This window comes from Cardiocondyla obscurior, linkage group LG12 (assembly GCF_019399895.1).
Source record: "Cardiocondyla obscurior isolate alpha-2009 linkage group LG12, Cobs3.1, whole genome shotgun sequence".
Lineage (NCBI taxonomy): Eukaryota > Metazoa > Arthropoda > Insecta > Hymenoptera > Formicidae > Cardiocondyla > Cardiocondyla obscurior.
In genome coordinates, this window is record NC_091875.1 from 1,146,920 (window position 1) to 1,170,261 (window position 23,342).

Sequence of the window (23,342 nt, forward strand, 5' to 3'; positions counted from 1 at the left end):
AGAAAGAGAAAAAAGAAGAGCAGGGGGAAGCGGGCAGGAAAGCGAGGAAGGGCCTCGGGTTTAGGAGTACAGTTGGGCGCGGACGTGACGGTGATCAGAAGATATCGCAGACCCAGAGACCGTTTTTTCCTTTCTTTCTCAAGACATTCCTGCAACTGGCAGCACCGACGAATCGAATGTATGGACGAAGTTATTAGAACAAACGTGATAACGGAGCGTTTCTCGAGTATGCGAGGAACGCGCGCGAGTGAGGCGACATATATCGTTGCTAACAAGCGAGAGAAAGAAGGAAACGGTCTTCGGAACATCGCGGACGCGTGTTTCTCAAGAGGACAGGATGGACCGACGGATCGGCCGACACATGGTCCGGCAGCGACAATATGCAGGGCCGGTTTTGAAAATCAGTGAAACTGTAATTCCCTGATTGCGAGTAAAACATTTTTAATTCGGGTACCATATATAATATTAATCTACAAACCTATTGATCGACTATTAATTACGGTTCTGCTCTTGATAGCTTTTAAGCATTAATCGTTAATAAATATTTACGATGGTTTAGTATAATTTAATTATAAGTAACAAATTAATGAACGAAGTTAACGAAATTAAAGTTGATATTTTAAATTAAATTTATAATATGTCCCGTGAAGCGATTGACAATATTAATTAAAGTAAAGATGAAGATAAAGATAAAGATATAGAATGTTAAGTAAATATAATTATGTCGCTAAAAATGACTAGTGATCGCAAAAATGTATTCGTTTAAAAATGCGAGAGAAAAACCGGCCCTGAAACTATACTTCGTGCACTCTTAACGGATGTTAAAATCTCGTTAATGGTTCGCTTCGTACGCGCGATACTAGTCTCGCAGAAGTCCCTTGAGAGAGAGAAGTCGATTCTTTCCCTAATTGAAGAAAAATCCGAGATCAGAGGTAGATCGAGTCGCTCGTACGCGACATTGTCGTAAGTTTGCTCGGCGCAAGAATTCGCAATCGCTGTCCGGTTTCGAGAAATAGTGAGACAGAACGAATAAAGTGGTAGAAATACGTCTAATGAAAAGGAAATAAATTTCCTTTTAACTTAATCATTTACAATCTATCAAAGTGACCCTCGCAATTCGGTCCACCCTGTAATAATACATGGAATCATTTGTTTTCTGGTTAAAATGAATTAAATCTATTAACAAAGTTTTATAATCGCGCGTGAAGTCACGAGGTATTCCGCCTTGCGTCGGGCCTCGGCAGGTAAGTTATTCCCAGACAGCGACATAAATGCGGGACCCGTTTCAGACGCTCGCGAGGTGTACCGCGCCGCGAATAAGGCAACGGGGAACCGCGGGGTGTCGAAAGTCCACCTATATCCCCGCGAACGTTCGTTTCTGCACGCTCCCGCTATCTGATTGCAGACCGGCGGAAGCCGTTCTCCCCGGTTTCTCCTTCGACGCTGAAACGGCAAACGGGGAAGATACGTGCCTCCGAGACGAGTTATCATCAAGATTTATGCCCGGCCCGGTCGAGCTTTGCGTTTACCCGCCCGGCGTCTAATGAAGCGATTGCCATACTCGCCCCGGTTCACAGGCCTCTGAGCTCGTGCATTTATAACGTGACTTCAATTAATAAAACGGACAAACCGCGCCGCTATCTTTAATATTGATCTCCACGGTACATCTATGTAAATTATTACGTAGGATTGATGGCCTAAAGAGATGAGATGGAAACGGAACAACTACGTGCAAAAAGATTTTCACTCGCAATTATGGCAAAAAGGCTCTAAAAAAAAGAAGAAAAAAAAAAAAATTGAAGGAAACCCGAAGTGATTATCATAAGCAAACAACTTTGTTCGTGGAAAAATTCTGATTTCAGAATACGGAAACGGTCAATATTTAATTATTACAGCCGCGATTCAGTTCACGTCTTAATTTATTACGAAAGTTCGCCCATTCTTAATTACACGCGATAGCTACGCTTCTGGCTGACATTCAACTTGTTAATTAAGGCTTCTTTAAATTGACTCGCCTTGTGCTTTTTTTATCTTACGCAAGTTCGTCGTTGATCGTTCCACGACGGACTTCGTCGGGTGCTATTCACATCTATTTCCGTCAGTAACGGCGAGATTTTCTCATAATTTTCTTCGACGACGAGGAACGTGCAAGGACGGATCTCGTCGCTCGACAGATCTCGAAACCCCGCTCGATTTTATTTTCTAACGACCACGTGTTACACGCCTCCTGGCACAGAACGATATTTAGCCGCATTAAAATAGAACACTGCGGTTTATCCAATGCGTAATTACAAAGCGCTAGTCAATCTAAAAAAAAAAAATTAAAAAAAAAACACAACGTTTCAAATCCCAATTCTAAAAAATATACGTACGTTTCTCACACTCAAAAAAAAAAAGAAATGTATTCTTCGTAACGCAGCGCAATTCGATTTTATTATGTCGAACAACGTGGTATCGTTTTCCGCAAAATTTTCGCACCGCGAATTAATTTTGTAGACTCGCGAATAGAGCGTTCGGAACGTGTTCCCGACACGAATGAGAAAACGCAGCTCGTCAGTATTCGGTCGACTTGCGGCGGAATGCCGGGAATACTTGCTAAGAACCCGCGGATAGGCGGCATACAGAAAAGAACGGTGAGAAAAGGTGCGAGGTCGTCATTGCCGATGCATGGGTTGCGCTGCGATCGCCTCCCATAACGCATCAATCTCGCGCCAGAGATCCCTCGGGAGCCCGAGCACGACGCCCTGTCCGAAGATCCGCCGCGTTCATCCGTCACGGCCGGCACTCCCAAATACACACGTACACGACGCTTATACGAGCAAAGAAAAGAGAGCGAGAGAGAGAAAGAAAAAAAAAAACGAGTGAAAAAGGTTGGGAGAGGTAACGCTGATGATCGTGCGTGCGAGATTCGTATTGTCCGTCACGATACCTGGACCACGAAAGGGAGGCAGTAATATACATACGTCGATGTCGTGTGACACCGTATACAGAGAGGGTTCGACAAAAGAACTCCTACGTTGTTTTGATGTCAAGAGAAAATTGCGGCAGGCTAATAAGTAAGAGTCCCTAAGGGCATCGAGCGATAGGGCTAACAGGCTTTTCTATTGCGGCTGACAGAAACTGTCAATACAGCTCGTGGAATTTAATTAATTATGCAACCGAGTGGCTTATTATTGAATACCACTCGATTTCGCACAGGTCAGTCCCATAGGTTTTTGCCAGTTTTTAAGCAAGGGTTAAAAGAAAAAAATTTAATTAATAAATAATAAGTTTTTAATAATTTAAACAGCCGTTCGATTAAATCAACGGTGTACGACGAGCGAATAAAATTTAACGACGTTCCAAGATTGAAACTTTAGAAGTGTACGGTATCGGCTGCTTTGGAGGCTCACGCGGTGTTATTTTGCGTTTGCACTTTGCGGAGGAAAGGTCCCTCCAGCTGGAGAGAGAGATTATCACGTACGCTTTCTGATTAGACGGGTAATCTCGCGTTACGCACGATTATCGATTGCCACGTTTCTCGCGCCGCTCATACTACTTAACATTCTATATATTTACGCGATTTACCGCGCGCGATCTCGGAGATACATCTCGCTCGGCGTAATAAATTGATTTATCTGTCCATCTATATCTGCGTAACGGATCGTGCGCGCGCCCGCTCACCTTTTGCATTATGTATCGCGCGTGTATTATATTTCGGTGTTGAGCTGTGCACGGCCGAGTAAAGTTACTGCCGTGTGCTCTTTACCAACGCGGCGGGGGCCTCCTCCTCTCGCCATTGTATGCTAAGGCCCTTCGCGACGCGCGGTCTCGTCGCTACCGGTGGCAGAACGATGTTCTTTCGGAGAGGAACACAGGCATCCATGTACCGGCCACGTCAAACGTCTCTGTTCCTCGACTTGAGTGAAAGAAAGATCGCGAGAGCCTAATCGATTTACTCGTTTATAAAAAAAAAAAAAGATGCGTTTCGATAAAACACAAGGAACAGAAGCAAAAGCTCGCGCGAGATTATTTAATTTTGTTCGTGGCAATTAAAAAACAAGCTCGAGCATTAATATTTAAATTTGCCGTAAATTATTATAGATTTTATCTGCGGGGTATAAAGGGAGATATATGAACTGCGCTTTGAAGATTGAGAACCGTTGTCAGCGCGCGATCCCCCCCGTGGAAATCTCAACGCGGGGTCCCTGCGGATGGTCGAAACGTATTCGGTTATCGAACGTTGTTCCACTTCGATAAGGGTGGATCTGAAAGGGCTGACAAGGGTTGTGACGAATGCGCGGCGCCACGCAGCTCCTGGTGAATTTGCTTTAAAGGGCAATTTTATTCATCTCTAAGCAAAGAAGGATGGTCGAGAGGTCGGGATATCTCGCGCGCCCGAGGACGAATCCCTCGAGGCTACCTAATGCGATGTGCCTCGTAGATAAGAATATGTCCTTTCACGGCGCGACCTGCGAGAGAGGGTTCTTCTTCGCGTTAACTGTCACGGAACTGGAATGACCAACGTGTCGCGCCGGTGATCTATCGGCGTTGGTCCACGAAACTGATTGGCATCTTCGAGGATCAACACGTCTCGCTGACGGAGATCTCGGGGCTTGGATAAATGTGAATAACTGGTTTAAAGAATGCCGTTGGATAATTCGTTTCTTTGTAAAATGAAGACTTATTGTCGCGTCCTCGTGAAACTTGAAGTCCGACACAGCTTATTAAAAATTATTATAATAATAAACATCAAATAAAGATGATAGTTATTAATTTCAGAATATTTTAATTGATAATTATGTATTGTAAATAATAAGTATTAGCGAGATAATATTTTTGCGTCAGAAAAGTATGTTACTTCGTTGTTCCGAGGAATATCGTTGGCGATCGGAACTGATTATTAATTTTGAAGCAATGGATTTGTTTCTTAATGTTCGCGTTCGGTGTACGTTCGCTAAATGCATACACTTTATAAACGCGTAGGTTACTCTGATTCGTCAAAACTTGCTCGTCGAATCGCGGAGCCTCTGACATTTGACGCGCGTTCGAGAGAAAGGCATCGCCGGTGCCAAACGCGAAAACGAGGGATACTAGGGCCGAAGAAGATGACTTGGTGCCGATTGCGACAAGCTAATGATTTATAAGGTTACCGGGAATAAATCAAGCACACCTGGGCACTTGATATTTCGCTATCCACGAATCGAGGCCCGCCTCGCGTCGTTACTGCCGGGAGATGAAGTTTTCCGTGGTCACTCGCGAGTTATAAATCCGAGAATGAATTTTGAAACGGAGATCCGCGGCCAGCATGAAGCAAGTATCCAGTCGCGATATATTCGTGAAAAATCTTTGCTAATACGGTTATCTCTGCGGCGCTCGAGCGCGAATGCGAGTATCAATCTTGAGCTTGAGCTCGCGCAGATCTTGCGCTATCTCACGCTATCTATAATAAGATCTTTGCGAATATCAACATTTTGCTACGATCGTTGCGCGAGACTCGGGGATATTAATATTGAATCTCTTAAATCTGATTGAATTTTGCCGGAGTCCCGAAGTCATTGGGGCCGCAAATATTTTCGTAGCGTCCGAACGCGTGCGGCGACCCATTAGAAATCTCGTTTCCGGTAATTAAACTCGCATTTCATCTTCACTGGGGCAACAGTCATCTCGGAAATAATACCTGCGTTTCAGTGAGGCGAGCGAGAAAGCAAAGGCGATGGCGCACAGTCGGGTGGAAAATCTCAATTGTTAGAATATCTCGTTTAACGTATAACTGGCGTGCTTTTCGATAAGATACGCTTTTCTTTCGTTTAGCACGCCAGCTTAAATCGCCGTTTTATCCCGTCGTAAAACACAAATCAGAGTACTCGCGTTCTTCCGAATTTCGCAGTTGCATCGATCTGCGCTTCGTGTAGCAAAGTAATAGGAAAAGGCGGGCGTTATTAAGTGTCTGTTGTCTGTTTTACATCGATCAACGCGCGGAGTAATGATCGACTGGATCGTGGCGATCGGATGAACGGATCGACGGACAGATATGCAAAGAGGATACCGGGACTATGTGTATCGTTGCGCGTTGTACCGTTCAGAAGTACTCATTTATCATAGTTAGGAGGTGGTTAACGAGTGACAGATTGAATCGGGCCGACTATTATTCAACGATCGTCTGTACATAGAGCGATTTATCTCGCGAAGCTTGAGAGTCGACGTGTAAAGGTTTGCCACGTAAAGCGCTTTTTCCCCATTTTTTTTATTTTTTATTTTTTTTTTTTTATTTTCTGCTCGAGAAGAAATATTTCCGACAAGAAAAGTCACGTGGTTTGCGCATACGTTTACTCCACCGAAGATACGCCTTCCCTGTTGACGAGACGACTTTCTTTTCTTTCCCTGCACGTACCGATTATTATTTGCTCGCTTTTCAGCAGCGTCTTAATTTATCAGAAAATTAGCACTAACACATTTAGAAAGAAACCGAAATAATAAAAGTGCATTTTATATATTTTTCTACAAAATAATAACTCGGTTCGACCAGGCACTCGATTAATTATGCGAATCCCTCCGCTTCTTGTTTCAGGTGGCGATTAAGATAATAGACGTTGAGCAAGGCAAGAAGGACTACGTAATGAAGAACTTGACGAGGGAGGCGAAGGTCTTGTCAATGCTACAGCATCCGAGCATCGTAAGGCTCTACGAAACTATTCGGGTGAGCGAGAAACGCTTCGGGGCTGCAATCGGTTTGGAGAATTTTGACGATTGATCGAACCTCTTTACCCTAATTGACCGAATCGAAAGTTTAATCGAGTTCTTAATAACAAAGGCGATTCGCCGCGGTCGATTAACAAGATTTACCCGCGTCTATTGTGTTCTTGTATAACGATCTATTCATCAAACGTCAAAAGGAAACTATGCCATTCTGTCTCGCGTCATCCCTTTCTTAGTGACAACCACTGTCCTTCGTAGATTGTACGCTATTCTACTCTCGGTCACGCCACTCTCACCCGGTACATGCCGCTCGTCAGAACGCCGTGACAAATCGCGAACGTCTTGAAATTTCGGCAATGCCAGAGACCGAAATTTAACGTCATTAAAGAAAGAGAGAGAGAGAGAGAAATGATCCATCTCTCTGGATTTAATTAAACACACCATTTAGCCGAATTTATGAAGCAACTTGACGCGTATCAAAGTAGAAAGGGTTTTCAATCATTATACCTCGCAAGGGTTAAAAAAAAAAAAAGAAAAAAAAACAGGTTTTACAACCGCAATTTTTAATCAGAATTTTTAATAGTACAAATAAAAAATCGATTACAAAATAATTTCGGTACAAATGTTTAATCAAATTTAAAGTTTACGTCAGGTGTATCGAAATCCATATTTGCCCATTACGAAGTAAATGGATATAGTTTCATGTCTTCCGTGCAAGCTTCGGATAATCAATTTGAAGGAAATAAAATTGGTTTCGATCCGCGAGTGTAAACTCGGAAATTATTATTTTGAGTTGCGATCCTTTCTGCGCCGATACAGAGGAAGCTCGGACCGGTACCATTAATGCGTTGCATCGTACGTGACCCGGCTGCTGCGGACGCGAGCGTTGACCCAACACGCGGGCGCACGTGCACACGCATACGTATGCACGCACAAAGGTATACGGGCGGGAACACGGGCGAGAGGAAAAAAAAAAAAAGGGCCCGGGGAGAGGACGCTCGTATGCTTGTACGACGTAATTGAATTCATGTGTGGGACGTCGATATCAGAGGTTCTCCCGGGCGGCGCAGCATCGCGCACCTCGTTTACTCTGAAAATTTTGTTAGTCCGCGCGCTCGCTCGTCACGATCGAGTTACGGGGACGAGGGTGTGTACGCGCCGGGAAAGATAAAGTACGTAGGAAAATATGACGGGAACGCACATACGCCGTCGCCCGATAGCCCTTGCTCCCCCTCCCCCCCCTCCCCGCTCCGCACCCCGCTGTGCCGCACCGCGCGCGAGATTCGAGAATTTCGGAGAGCCCTGCGAAATATTCTCGCGTGAGATGAACGCCGAGGGTGGCTCGCCGATGTCCGGCCGGAATGTAAAATTCTCCAAGCTGGATAGAAGATTCATTCACCGCGTGCGAGAGCCGAGTCCTCCCTCTTTCGATAGCGACGCGCCTCGAAGACTAATTCAGGAGTCGTTGCGAACTCGTTTGTAAAATCAGCGTCTCGGTTTTCGTCCGCAAAATTGTCCCAAATTGTTCCAAATCCATCCAAACAATTTAGCCCATACACGTCACTCTATAATACGAAGCTGTATTGAACCAATTTATTCCAATTACACGGAGTGCTCTTCTCCGTATCTGTACGCAACTGTCCTCTGAATAGACGGATTTTAGTCCACGCTTCGCAACACGATAACACGTAAGAGGCACGTATTCAAATACTTCAGACGGAGTGTTCAAATATATCCTACTGGAAGAACGATCTCCGCGAGCTTTCATAAACGGACAAACAAGTTTCGCGATTGCGTCGCACGATTCTTCTCGATGGAAATGATTTTATACTCTGCACGCGCGCTTATGAAACGCGGATAGAGGAGTGCGTCTTGTTTTATTTAAGCTATCCTATCGAGGGGAAAGAGCTATCGGCGATGAGAATGCTCGCACCTGACGGCAAATATGATAATATCGGGACGGGGGCCTCGCCTCGTCTTTCTCACCGTCGCCAAATTGGCTATATATGACGTCGCCTTATATCTCATTTCCACGTCGTAATCTTTACGACAGTAGAAAGGCTCGCCTAGGGGGCCGGCGTGTACGCGCGATTTCAACTGCCGATCCCGCTGGATTCTTCGGAGCATCTGCGCCTGCATGCAGCTCGTAAAGTACAGTCGTTTTCCAGCCGAGTCGCTTTTCTTAGGGTCCTCGTATCAGCGGCACGATTTCGCGAAGACAGCAACGCGTTTTCGAAACTACGACGTCACGCGGCGCCCGCTGGGACACGTTAAATATGCAAACGGCCACTTTTCGTTAATTATTGACGAAACGTTTTGATGTCATCGAACAGTCGAACACGCGAAACGTGATATAACTGCAGCCGTGCGTTTATACACTAATAAATAATTTGCTCTAACGGAATTTTGATTGCGCTTAATGCAAAATGCCGTAAACGTGGTTTATGCGGCCGATGTCGTCAAAATTAATTATTTAGTCGGTATTTATTGCTTGTATTATACGTACTATGGGAAAATTTTTTTACCGTTATCTCGATAATTAAGTAACTTAACATTTTCATTACTGTGTAGTAAATGAAAATTATCGCTTGCGTATGCTCCTCTCTGGATTGGGAACCAAGTGAAACAATAGATTAATATAGCTTGAAACTCTTTAAAAGAATAGAAATAGCTAATTACAATTTTCAGTTTTAATTAAAGAATATAATTACGAGCAACCAAAATAATTTGGTTAATAACCATCTCTTTTTTTTCCCCCAAAGTACGTATAAGAATGATAAAGCACAAAAGACGTAACTTCAAGTGTATGATATATGCGAAGTGATAAAAAAATGACAGTCCACCATAAATTCACGATAGAACGTAACGCAGGCTCGCAACAAAATTTCATACTTCGCGAGGACAATGTATCGGCGATCGTTTTTTGTATCGTAAAGTTGCGGTTATTGCAGCGCCAGTGTAAACGCGCACCTCCCAATACCCAACATTTTAGGCAAAACCGTGGCATTTACGGGTGGCGATATTTTCCCGTCCCGGATGGTTTATTTTATTATTCGTTGCATATACAGAGCGATTTAAGATCATCGCCTATAAATCGATTTATGCAAAAATAGAGTTTAATTATATCACATCGTTATAATTTATCTGCCGTTATTAAATTCTATAAAAGTTTCTGTTAATTATTTATAATAAACTAGGAGAAGCCATGCTCACGCTTCGCGGTCGCTATTTTTCAAAAGATCGAACCCAATTCGTGCGCGTCGTTATAATTAGGGACATTAGTTATTTATAATAATTCAAGAAATCCAGTTACAAATTATGAAAAAGAATTATGCGTCTCACCCATCTGCATGAACCTCAGCGGAGTTGTAAAAATCTGCCGGTCACTGTAACATAAAATGCAAAATATTAATAAAGACATGCCAGTATATTAGTTAATAAAATTAATAAAAAAAAAAAAAGGGGTAAAAGTTTTTTTTTAATAAGGATTTTTTTATTTAAGAAATTGAATTTATTGGTATTATTTATTTGTACATCTTTCCAAGTTAGAGACGGCCATTCCGAATCACTCAGCGTGCAATAAGAAAGCGCGCGTGCCTGTCGATTTTTACGAAAAACGCATGTCCGGCGGCGGTCAGCGTGTTACTCATGCCCGGGATATTGAAGGAAAGCCGCTTTAAGCGCCAATTAAGGTCATTATTGTCGGCCTACGGCGGCCGTAAACGTGCTGCTTGCGCGATTTTATGTCGGTACCGATGTTACGAGCCGACGAATCGCGTAGGACTTGCCCTGTTACCGGCGCCCATCGACGCCGGCGTCCCTTTCCTCGCTTGGGGGACGAGATCGCTATAAAAAAAGCCCGCGTCGACATCCGCATTTGGATTATTACAAGTTAGAACTGCCTCGTTGTAGAACTACGATGTCGTCTTGGACGATAACCGGGAGATTTATTCGGGACAATTTGCGCGAGCTTATTTCCGTCTTGTTACAGCAAATAAAACAATGACGTCAGACGGTCCGAAACCAGGAAAATGACTGCATGAATGTCTTGCGAGAGTGATATAACGTAAAAAAGCTTGAGTTGCGAAAACGCGTAATGATCGCTCGAATCGTAAGTAACGTTTCGGGAACGACGATTCGACGGAATGATTTTTAAAGATTTTTTTTTTTTCAGAAATGCGCGAGCGTTTAATTCGTGCCGGTCCGCTTGAAATTCCTCCCGGGAATAGAATCTTATAACCGATGTACACCTTTTTGGCACGGATTGCGAACGCGGCGCCATACGCTTCTTGTTTCGCTCGGAGAAATGACTTTCACGTTTCGGCTCCTTTCCCATCTCTGGCTCCTTCGTCGCGCCGCGTCCACCCCTCGTTTACATACGACGAATTTACGTTTCTGTTTTATTCGCGCCCGATGATATATCGGAATCGGGTATTTCACGTTCCGCCCCGGCTCCGGCTGATTCGGTTGGCAAGCGCTATATCTGCGAGTCCCCCGTCAAAACGAAACGGCGATTCCTGCCGAGCGAGATAGAGCGGTACGCGTCCTCTGGTGAATTGACTCCGCGAGTGGTCGCCCGACTCCCAGAAATTCTCGTTTAGTTTCTGTTGACTGGAAAGTTCGACCGCTTTCAGCGTGCCGAGCAGAATAATGCGGAGTAAAGCTTGAGTCGGGCGAAATAATAATTTTCGAGAAATTTATTCCGCGTCCAATTGTTCTGACGCGAAATTCTTCATTCGACGAGTGCTATAAAAGTTTTACTTCTCAAAAAAAAAAAAAAAAAAAAAATATGTCACGTAATCTCAATAAAATTTTCTAATAAAAATTTAATATAAACACGCATATGTAATACAGCAATTGTTAAAGTATTATTGCAAATTTAAATAAATAGCTTTCGGAACAACTCGAGAGAAAGGTGAGTTAAAAATCGTTAAAAATCTCGCGCCGTTCAATCTCGTTCGCAACGTTCGGTCGACACTTGCGTGCGAAATTTATTCCCTTCTCGTGATCCGTGCAATTCATAATTAAAGCAGTCAGACCGAGGTGTCCAGCCCCGAAGAATTAAATAATCATCGGCACCCGGTCGCCATTGGCTGGAAGCGACGGGTCGCTCTGGCCGTAACTTGTCGGCCACGCGTGAACGCGCCGCTCCCTCGACGTCACCGCATGCATATCGCTGTATTAAGGTAATCGCTTAATCGACGGGGCCCACGCACGTGTCTCGCGAGCGCGCGCAAAATTCGGAAACGCTTTCTCGATAATTATGATGCGCCTACTACGCTTTAAATACACATGATCAATTTCACCGAACCAGTCCCGGACTCGCCGCTTATTGCTCTGTTTTTACAGGCACCGTGCTTCGACACTAACACAGACAAAGCGGAAAAGTGAGAGGAGGCCGGCAATACGACGTATATTAAAGCGTTTAATAAATATGAAGCGCATCGACGAAATCACCTTCTGTAAACTGTTTCCTTTTGTTATTTTATTCCTAACTTGTGACTCAGAACGTTAATTGCAACCTGAATAATTTAAAATCAAAACAGGAGCCGAATATGATTAAATAAAAATGGAATTTATCATCCCACAAGTTTGTCGAATATGTCGATTCGAAATTTTAATATCTTCCGCTACAAATTCAATAAATATATCTGTAAAGTACATTCGGCGTACGCAATACGTACACGTTTAGCATTTGCAGCACCAAAAATTAAAATTCTTAAGATTGGGCAATCTCTTTAGCGTAAAAAAAAATATCACCGCGAAACTCGAATGTTATAAATATCGGCTGACAACCGCATTAATTCCCATAGCAGCATCTTGCAGGGTTGTTTCTACTAACGCGGATTAGCTTTAATCGCGTTCAACTTGCCGTTTATCTCGTTCCAATTCTTAGAATTATAAAAGCGAGTTGAACCGAGATTAAAGTTAGCCGGCATTAGTAGAAATGGTCCCGAGTCTCCTATGAAAGTTCCGCCTTATCGGCGCCAAGAATCGATAACGGTTTAATTTAACGCCTGCTTGCAGTGCGGATCCGTGTACTATCTCGTGACGGAACTCGCGACCGGCGGCGACCTGTGCACACACATTAAGGAGCAGCCGGCCGGCAAACTGGACGAGAACACGGCGAGGCTCTATGCCAGACAGCTGGTCGCCGCGCTCAAGCACATGCACTCGAAAGGAGTCGTTCACCGGTGAGTCACCCGTGCTTTAGTCGCGAGCGAATTTTCAGGTGGTCTTTCGTAGCGATTCGCGGCCGATCCGAAACTTTCTAGACTTATCCGCGTGCGAAACTATACCGAAACCAGAAAGAAAAAACACTTGGTATTTTTTTTTTTTTTTCTAATTAAAATAAGTATGTTCCAAAATCGCAAAGAATAAATTCTACTTCGGAAGATAAAGTGACATAATTACAAGGCATTTGACGTTGAACAGTAGAGAAAAATGCAGAAGGAAGATGCGATCAAATTTATGCCGGGAGCCTCGCGTTATATCTGATCAGAAAAATCAAACGGGAGGAAATGAAGATACTTAATAAAAGGTGGACTCCTCGCCGCTGAACGCACGGTGTTCGTCGACGACCGTGTTTCTGCGAACGGTATAAATTGCACTTAAGATGCAACAATCTCGCGGGGATCTGCCGGGCGCGATCATTTACCCGCGTCGTTTTCTTCTCCACGGTCTAATAATATTCAGCCGCCGCGACATGTCGTGGCCCCCTTTTTTTTTCCTTTTTTTTTCCAGTCGACCGCGGTGATGTACGGCGCTGGCCGACTGTATCGCTTAAATAAAGAAATCGCCCGGCGTATTACACGCGGGGGAAACGTTCGCGACCCTGGAGAGCCCGCTCTCTCGTCCGGCCCCCGTCTCGTGCGATCGCGCCGTGTCGATAACGACGCGTGTTCCTGTTTATTACGAGCGGAATTACACTCGCGAGGATCCATGCCCGCGCGTTTCCTCGACCGGGAGCGCTCGCCCGACTAACGATTAAAAGTAGCTTCCTGAATTAATTGACCGGCAACGGGCAGGTTCCCTGTGCGTTAATTTCGTTAGCGCTTTAATTTATTGCCTCGCGAACGACGCCCATTTATATCTCGCGTCCGAGAATTACCTCGCGGGCACTTAGAAATATCATCCCGAGCCTTTCGATATTCGCCCGTGAATAAAGCTTTAAAACCAAGACACTCGACTCTACAGATCTTCTTTGCACCCCGGTCAGACTCCGCAACCGCGACGAACTGCCCTCTCGGTTCACTAGGCCGTCGTTCGGCCTTAACGAAACAGAGGTGAGGGAAGGGAGAGTGTTACAACGGCTTTCGTCAGATATATTGTATATACCGAGGGACAATTTCTCTCTCTCTCTCTTCTTCGGTAAAATAGCGCTCGTAATACGGGAATCGTAATCCTGCCCTCGCTCGTGAGGATCCCGCAAGAAGTCCATGCCCTCGCGACTCGAGGATCATGGCTTTGTCCGGCGAATAATGGCGGAGCAAACGGGAGGCGTTCGTCGGAATTAAAACGTGAGCTTGTGGATTCGGCAGTGCGAAGCGAAGAGGGATGCTGTACAAAGAATCCCTCTTTCTCTTCACCGTTTGCAAGAAAATCCGTGGACAATCTCTTTCAATTGCGACAGTATGGAGTAAACAAAATTTTAAAAAAATTAATAAATTATTTATTTCTTTAATGTAACATAAAAATAAATTATTTTAATTTATTTATTACATTTTTTTTTTTCTACTTTTTTTTGTAAGAAATGGAAGCACTTTACGTAAACATTTTTCATCTAATGCATGTCAGACTCCGTGATCAATTATTTATAGCTTGATGAAGTAATCAAAAGGAATTCCAATCAAGAATATCGGTTATCATTAATCAAAAACGTATCGCATAAATTATTAAGATAATTCGCAGAAGGTTAAAACAACTATCGCACGGATAACGCGGAGTGCTCCGGTAAAAGCAGCATTCTTTATCAGAAATAAGTCGAAGTGGCTCCTGACTTCGTTTGTCTTAATCTAAGACTACACGAGATGGCAAAAAAGGAAACGAATACGCGCGAGCAGTAATCGTTAACTATCCTTAGCACAAAATCTTCTCCATTTCCATTAGCAAGAAGCACCGCTTCTTCCTCCCCCCCGCGAACGAGAAACGGGCTAATCTCTCGAGGGGTTAAGCGATCGCTTATAGCGATTTTCCTAACCCTCCTTGCGAGATCCCTCGCAGTCTGACACCCTTTACGTCCCTCCCTTACCCGTGACGTGCGAGTCCGTGAGAGCGACGATCTATCACCATCATCCGAGATTGAGACTTTGCGCTCTCGACGAAAACAAACTGCCGTGTCGTACGCCATATTGCCGGCTGCTTTATATTCGCCGATCCTCAGCGAACGCGAGCTACCGATCCACGTCGTAACGCACCACGTGCGTGCGTCATTACGCTGCTCTCGCGGGGTTCAGAAGAGACGGGAGCGGTGCCAGACCTTTCTCGCGAACATGTTCAAAATCACCGACTCCCCTTTCCCAGATGATGCATACGCTATCGCCCGCCAAAATATTGCGACACGCGTCTTTTTGCGCCGCCGTCGCTAATGCACGCGCGACGTATAAAACGTACGAAATCACTGTCAAACATTTTCTCGGATGTTGAAGAATCGCGCGGACTCGTTCGAGGGCTATCTTCTAACTATTTACATCAAAGCTCCTACTACTAATTCCGATCGCTTTTATTTTTTTTGATCTTAATCGTAAACTGCTTTATCGAACGCGGCTCCTTTTTCTCTCGACCCAATATTCCTACATAAGTAAGCTGTCGAACTTATCGGCAAATTTGTTCCGGTAAATCTATTCTATGTGAAACCGGCATTACTGCCGATTTAGTTTCGCTACGGTTTCAACTTGAAACTGTTCGGTGCAAGAACTGAAGGAGAGCGAGCTGTCGCAACGAACGGACGTGTCCGAGGTGTGTGCGGAGAGCGAGCGAGATATCGAGCGGTATCGTTTCGACGTAATAGGCAATACGTTATTGAATATCAGAGCTCAGGATCGGCCTCGAAATGCACTCCTATTCCCATGTTAATGCAGATTATCAGGCAGCCCCGTTCGCGTAAAATGCTAAAGTTCGTCGAGCACACCGCCGCGTGCCTGCGTCGTGAGACCCGCGGGCATCGTTGCACTTTTATGATCGGCCGATCGATCGCGATTGCCTGGTTTCGTCACGTCGATCAATCTTGGTGATCGATCTGATATTATTACACGTGTCGTCGCCTTTTGTCGCACCGCGGGCCACTAAAGACTTTCTATCGCATTTGAGACTCGAATGTTTCATTTGCCACGGCAGAAAACTGAAGAGTGCATTATATTTGTCTTCGAACGACTATTTTAATGTTAATTAATATGAAGAATTTATTGCACGAGAGGGATTTAATTATGTATATACAACAAAAAAATTTTTGATAAATTAAAAGTCATTAATTAACCCTGAAAAAAACCGAAGTGTCACGATTAATAAAATAATTTAAGACCTCGGTGCATTTTCTATGTCACAGTGATATCTCGTTTTTCACATCGCTTTTCCGCGTCTCAATTAATATGCCTGAGAACGCGCTGTAACTATTCGTTATCCATCTCTCGCCCATCGTCATCCCTAGGAACAAAATAAAAAAAAAAAAAAAAAAAAAGAGCCTTTCTCGAGGCGAGGTAATTGTGCTCTCTCCGCGCGGGTGAGATGAGAATCGACGCGACATCCGGGCGACGACGAGATGGCACGCGGTTGGAATAGAAATGGCAAAATAAGAGGAGCCGCGAGAGATCAAGGTCACCGACGAACGGAGCCAATTAGCCGGCCATAGACTCGATTAGCCAGCCGGCGGAAGCGCTTCGGACCGGCGAAACTACGCGTATAACGGGCCAAAGAATATACAGGCACCGTAAGTACTATACTTAGGCGGATAACCGAGTGCCCGTGTCCATTAACGTTTCTACCGCCGGTCGCTGATACTTTCCGAGATGCTTTTCCGCCCTTTTCTCTCCCGCCGGTCTCGCACGTGATCCGAGGCGAGCAAAGAAACGAACGGAAAGAGCACGAAAAAGCGAGGGAGAAAGAGAATTCGCCGCGAATTCATCCTGGATTGTAACGGTACTCGCCTCGGTTGGAATATTCACCGTCTACACGCCCCGATTTTTTTACACCGACGAACTCCGACCTGACACCGTGCAGTAGCACTGCAAGCTCCGTTCTCTAGGAACGGTCCCACGAAACGGTGAATAAACTCGTAAACAAGTTCGCGTTGAATTTTTTTCACATGGCTAGATATCTATTTTTAATTACTGGTAATATTTTTTATCTAAATATTGAAAGACGCGTTAAACAATTAAATAAACGTACGAAACATTTGCTACCGATTATCGTCAAATATGTGAGAAAGTCGGAAACTTCAGCCCGGAAAAAACTAGCCCGGAGGAAGGATTCTCGGGGTCACTTCGTTATGCCTCTCACGGGCGAATATTAAATTGTTCGAGTAATCTGATCTCTACTTATCGCCTGCAAAATCGCGGCATCGAGATGCGCGGCAGGTGCGCGCCGTAGCTCGCGAGACATCGAACTTGATCAGCCCCCGGAGGCGCAGGTGCTGCGGAAAAGTTTCCACGAACGTGAGTCGGACCACGAGGGCGATATTTCCTGGCGCCCCGCACCAGGCAGTTGACAGGAGTGTGATATAGGGACGAGGAAGGAAGGGGGCAACGGACTCGATTGTTTTTCCCGCGATAAGACGGAGACGGCGGTCTCCTAGAAGACCTCCCGCGACCCTTCTCCCCCGCCGCACTCGCCATTACTGCACGGAAATTACCTCGAAATTAATTTAAACTTTCATAACAAGTAAACTGGTCGCCGGAGACGGCGCGAGATAGCGCGGCCGCCGGATCATCCCGAAGCGAAGTGGCCGGATAGACGGCATTGGGGCCTACTCTTAATAGCCATTTCTGAATCTCTTGTGAAGTATTAATTAACAGGAAACCCGTGGCGGCCGAACGTTTCGCGGGCCAACCCTTTTTTCTCGTAAACCTTAATTTTGGCCTGAAACTCGGCGTTCAATTAACCATCGCCGTGACACAATATTTTCGTATTCCGAGTGTTATAAAAATTTAGCAGATGTTAATTTATCAGCAGATTCAATGAGAAACGAACCTGGCAATCTAGCTTCACATCGCTGAGCCATTCAGATATCTGGAATTATCCGAGAATCCGGATCGTATTTGCGGTCCTGCCCTTCGCCGATACTAATTTATTCTGTAAAACGCTTACGACCGGGACGCGATTTGTCTCCGGAAAAGAAAAGCGGAAGCGAGAGCGGGAACAAATCGAACGCACGTACGGTTTGTCCGTTCACCCGACACTCACTCAGCCGGGTGATTTATTTCTTAAATCAATTAAGGAGATCTGTATGTCGAGTCCGTGGGGTGGTCTCGGAGACGGGATAGCAATTCCCGCCGCAGCCCGCGGTTCTTGCCGTGTTCGCAAAGAGGGTGAGAAGATCGGAAACACGAGCGGGATTGGCGAGGCGTAAAGACTCGCGAGCGAGAAAGACGAGATCGATAGGTGCGAAAGAAAAAGCGAATAAAAAAAAAGAAAAAAAAAAGAGGGACAGAAGCCTGGGCGCAATCACCCCCGCTGCGGTTTCTCACCGTTGCGAGAAGGATCGAGACTCAGCGATTTTGAGATTGATTCCGCACGCTTGCGCCCGAAAGAAGTCGCTGATTAAAAAGCGGTCCTGCCCCATTAAGGAATTGAAAATTAAAAAGATTTGTTCTGGGATCGGGAAAGCCGAAGATTATCAATTACCGGCCGCCGGGAGGCCCGCGCGCACAAATATTTGCTAATTCCATTTTAATCCGGCGAAGAAAAATACCGCTGTCCCAGCAGAAACCGCAGCCGGCCACTGCGGAAATTTTCTTGGCGGCTTATAGCTACCCCGGAATAAGAATCGATCTCGGATTATGGAGAAATAATTTGCCAAGTCAGCAAAATCGCGTTTCCAGCTAATAAAATTAACATTTTTAATAAATCCCCCTTACTGTCGGTATAACAACTGGCGAGACTTGCCGCCAGCAGCGTAAAATGTGCCGCGCCAGCGAACCTTTTTCCTTCGCGCGCAAACTGTCACGTGCAGAATATCTGGAAAGCGCAACGCTATACAGAAATAAATGATCGTCGCGCTCGTTCGAGCATTGACAAAGCGTATAACGTATAAGTATAACAGTCAGTTTACTCCGACAGGCTTACGATCGTTCGGCGACCAAGGTTTATTGCCGCTTTCAACGCGATCTCCGAGCGCGAACGGTGGCGGCGGTTAATGGGTTAAGCATTTTCACGTTTATCCTCCTCACGGAAATCGCTGAATCTCATACGCCGTCGTGTATTTGAATCGATAGCTTTTTCCCTTCTCTCCGTTCGGCTGGCAATCCGGATTCTTGAATTGCCTCCGAGAGAAAATCCGGTCGCAGACCATTGCTTTCGGCGCAAGGGTGTATTGGACGCGTCCGATCGAGCGGATCCTGTCGCAACATCCCCTCAACGAGGAATTTCGGAATTGTGAGCGACCCCGCCGCGCGTGTACGTGCGTGTGTGCACGCGCACGCGCACGTGTGTACACAAAAAGGTTCTGGTCCGAGAGCTTGAAGAGGAATGACTGTAGCGGAAGGACCGAGGGACCGAGCTAGGCGGGAAACGCAATTAGAGCTCAACTGGTCGGTGTTAGGAAGAGCTTTCTGGACGAGAAGGACGAGGGTAGTCGAGAGGAAAGGCGGGACGGCGAACGAGCAGAATTTTCCTGGGGTTTCTGTGGGCGGGGACCGGGAGCGAAAGATCGTTCCCGGCCAACGGAGACGGAGGGTTCGACTTCCAGAAATCAATGTGATATCTTTTGCGGTCGCCGAAAAAATTCGAGCGCGAAAGAGCACCGACCGTTGATCCCTTTCTTTTCGTAACGCGACCCGCTCGAGAGCAGACTTGACCTCTTAACGCAACGTTTACTTTAATGAGACCTCGTTGCTCGATATACGGGAACATATCTAGCGTGGCTCTCAATTTTTCACCACCAGAAACTCGATTGCGCCTGATTAAAAATGTACCGCGGGAGAAGTAATTTTACAATTTCTTTTTCGTTGAGTTAAAAATAATACCGGCTTAATATTACGAGCCCTATGTATATCCTCACGGAAGATATAAAAGTTCGTGTATCTTTACGAAAGAATGCGTGATATATCTACGTCATTTTAACAAGACTTCTCAAATATCCGGTATTGTGGCGCTTTCAAATGACTTCCTTAAGAGCGCGGCAAATCGTCCGTGGCCGCGATATTTTCTCGAGATCATCTCGGCAGGATTGTCCTCGCGTTTGCTCGCGACACTAACAAGTTTTGCGCATTCGACGGAGCGTAGCGTGCACTACGATATAAGTATTTGATAAGTTTACCCTCTCGGTGGAAAATATCCGGAAATAGGAAAAGAGAATATAAAAGAATACGCAAAACGTTATTTACCTAAAATTTCCGTTCGTATCGTAAAAATATAGACATTAATGTTTCACATTTACGAAAAGCTGGTTCTCGATCTCATTTAGTACCACTCGTTCCCTATACTTGTCCGGAATGCGTTTTCAATTCGAATGGCCCGTGCCATTCTCCATTCGCCGAAGATGCCGGGCGTTTTCGATACATCGGATAAATTCAAATCACGGGATTTTCTTCAGCCACGAGTGGATCCGAGAGAGCGTATCTGAGAGAAAACATCTTGAAATACTTTCGATACCGTTCGACGATTACTCGCTCGAGTAGCGGAGCGCAGGAAAACGCGGCGGAAAGGACTGGGAGTTTTCAGAAATGAATGAAGACGGTTACGCGGACGGTGCTATCAAAATACGTGAATTTCCGCGTCTCCTCGACGTCGGGGCGACGCTATCAACGTCGGCGAAAGGCGCGCGCGCTCGCGTCCTGGCTCACGTCCTGCGTCTCGTGTCAATTCAATTTCCGCGAGAAAAATAAAGTGCTCCGGTGTCGCATCTCTTTCACGGCACCGTCTGGCAGTATTTGCATCGGGAGATTTGCGTGAGCGAGCGAGCGGAGCCTTGGGGAATCTCAAATCGGTGCGATCGATCGCGCAAGGTCAGCCGGCGTTGTTAATGCGCGGCACGCGCTGACGCCATCCGGTTGCATTTGCATACAACAGAGGAAACAACACTTGGTCACCGTTGGTTCACCGTTACGCACCGCTAGGGAGCTTTTCCCTGAACGAAGGACGCCGTGACGGAAACTTTTACGTTGTAGACGCGCGGCGGGGGACGATGATCGTCACTTGGAAATCTCACGAAGAAAAGCTCCGCGCGGTAATTTACTTTGACATAATTGGAGTTAGGAAATGTTTTAAAAATTTGATAAGATATTTAATGTGAATTAAATTATCATGATTAATGCAAGAGATAAGAGCATCTCCCCTTCTAAATTGAAAATTCTACAAGCATATAGTGGATTAAATTAAAAAAAATTGTACCAAAGCGATGGAATGTTAAACAGGGAGCAACAGCGAAGCGTAAAAATAACCGAATAAATCAATAACGACATTCCGCAGGGTGCGATAAATATTTAAATGTCCTTATGGAAGAAAAAGTCAAGAATAATGCAAGCAAAAACGGGGTGATTGAATATATCTTGTCAGAATCTGCCTATACAAATGTCTTTCGATGAACTCCGTATAAGTTTAAGACACGGTGGGCTTGTATCTCGTTAATTTATGAAAACAAATACATTTTGTAATATAAGAACGCTGTCCAGATTATGCAACGTTTTTCTTTTCTTTTGTCGACTACTTTATATCGATAGTACAAGATCCTGCTCGTCGTTCCGAGAGCACCTTGACCGTCGTTCTCTTAATCGCCCATCTTAAATCTTGCGCAACGGTGTGTCGATTCTGTCGCCCTTTCGATGAATTTTAATGATCGCCACGACGTTTAAAAGTCACGGCGCGTAAAGCTAGACGTATGCGCGCGGGTTCCGGTTTGCCTTGCGCATGAAGGCGACAAGATTGCCAGCGAGCGTTTCCTTATTCCTCCTTTTTTCGGCTTCGTCAACGCGACATGCCAATTCGGGATTAATACGCGTCCGCTTCATTAGCTGACATATCATTTCATTAACCGCTTCGTGAACAAGATGCAGAAAAAAAAAGAAAAGAAAAGAAAAAAAAAAGAAAGAAAACTCGAGGCCTTTCACCCTCACCTAAACGCCGATCCTAAACACGCAATAATTTCATCCGCTTCGTAATGGAATTACTTATTTTTACTTTTCAGATGTTATCGAACAAAAAAACTTGCGATACTTAATACGAGTGCTACTGCAGACGCAAATATATCTGCGTTATAACCGACAAAGGGTTAGAAAGTCGTTACGGGAGTAACATTATTCCTCGCCTCGTAATGGCTTTGCGTACGAGTGCATTGTCTCAGTAATTCACGAGCGAATTTGTCCGCTCCCCGCCACGTCTCTGCCCTCATCGAGCGCTAAGGAAACGTGCGTAAATACGCATAACCGGTCTGGCACGCTTTATGCACCCGATAATGGCGCATTTGTTCCCCTCCGTTCCCCGTCAAGTGCACCGCTCGTGATATAGAACTCGCTAGGGTCCTTCCTCGATGAAAAGAAATTTTTATTTTTCTCAAAATGAGAGACGTAAAGTTAACCCCTACTTTTTATATGATCTCTATATCATTTTAAATAACAGAAATCTTCCTAAAAACGACTAAGAACAGAGCTCTTGTGGTACGGCAACCAGAATTGGTTTTTTTTTTTTTAATTCGAAAAATGGAAGGCTAACTTTGTAGACGTGAACGAGGTGCCCCGACACTCGGACGAAAAGATCGCGTCATCATTCACACCGGTAAACATGCCGCGCGCGTATCGACTCGCTGATAAACGGCGCGTATTAAGACGAGATAAGCCGCAAACCCGTTTTGTTCTCGTTGTCTGCGGCACAGAATCGACTCGGCACGGGGTGCCAGCTGGAAAAATAAGATACGCGTCGAACGTGGTTACGGTCGACGAACCGGCGAACACGCGGCCTCGTCCTCGCGATCTCCATCGTTATGCCCGATCGCGGCGCAGATTCACCGATGCATATAGAATTTTTTTTTTTTATTTTCTTCATCGATCTCAAAAATTTTCATTCGAACTAAACATATAACCCAGGCGGCGATTTGAACTCGATATAATTTCTTTTCTGACGGAAGTTTTCTCTCAGTTCTCTTCGGAGAACTCGCCGTTGAATTAGAATGCTCTTCGAAATAAATAGCAGACTGTGTGCACAACTGCACAACTGCAGAGCCTCGAACTACGCAGTTTCTCGCGGACGCGGGAAGGCGCGAACGTATTTACGCAGTTTTCTCCGCCGTGCAGGCCGAATAATTTTCCGCAAGCGTCTCGCCCGCGGACCGGTTTATCATGCGGGCACGCATTGGACGGTTTATTAAAACCTCGCCTCGAGCATCGCGTCCCCGAATATCTCTCGTTATCTATTATTCCGCGTCGCTCGTGCGTGTATCAATGTGGCGTTTCGTGCTGAATATTTATGCGCGGAAGGTACGATAAATCGCTCCCTCCGTTCCACGCGCGATTTCGCGT

At 45.3% G+C, this 23,342-nt stretch overlaps 1 long non-coding RNA gene across 1 annotated transcript in view; it reads right to left on the bottom strand.

Annotated features, from left to right (window-relative positions):
• Positions 1-8,886: 8,886 nt before the first annotated feature.
• Positions 8,887-23,342, bottom strand: part of LOC139107071 (uncharacterized) — a 31,490-nt gene continuing 17,034 nt past the window's right edge. Inside the window, exon 3 of the long non-coding RNA XR_011546463.1 lies at positions 8,887-10,064. This is a non-coding gene — a long non-coding RNA (uncharacterized lncRNA). The remainder of the gene's footprint in view (positions 10,065-23,342) is intronic.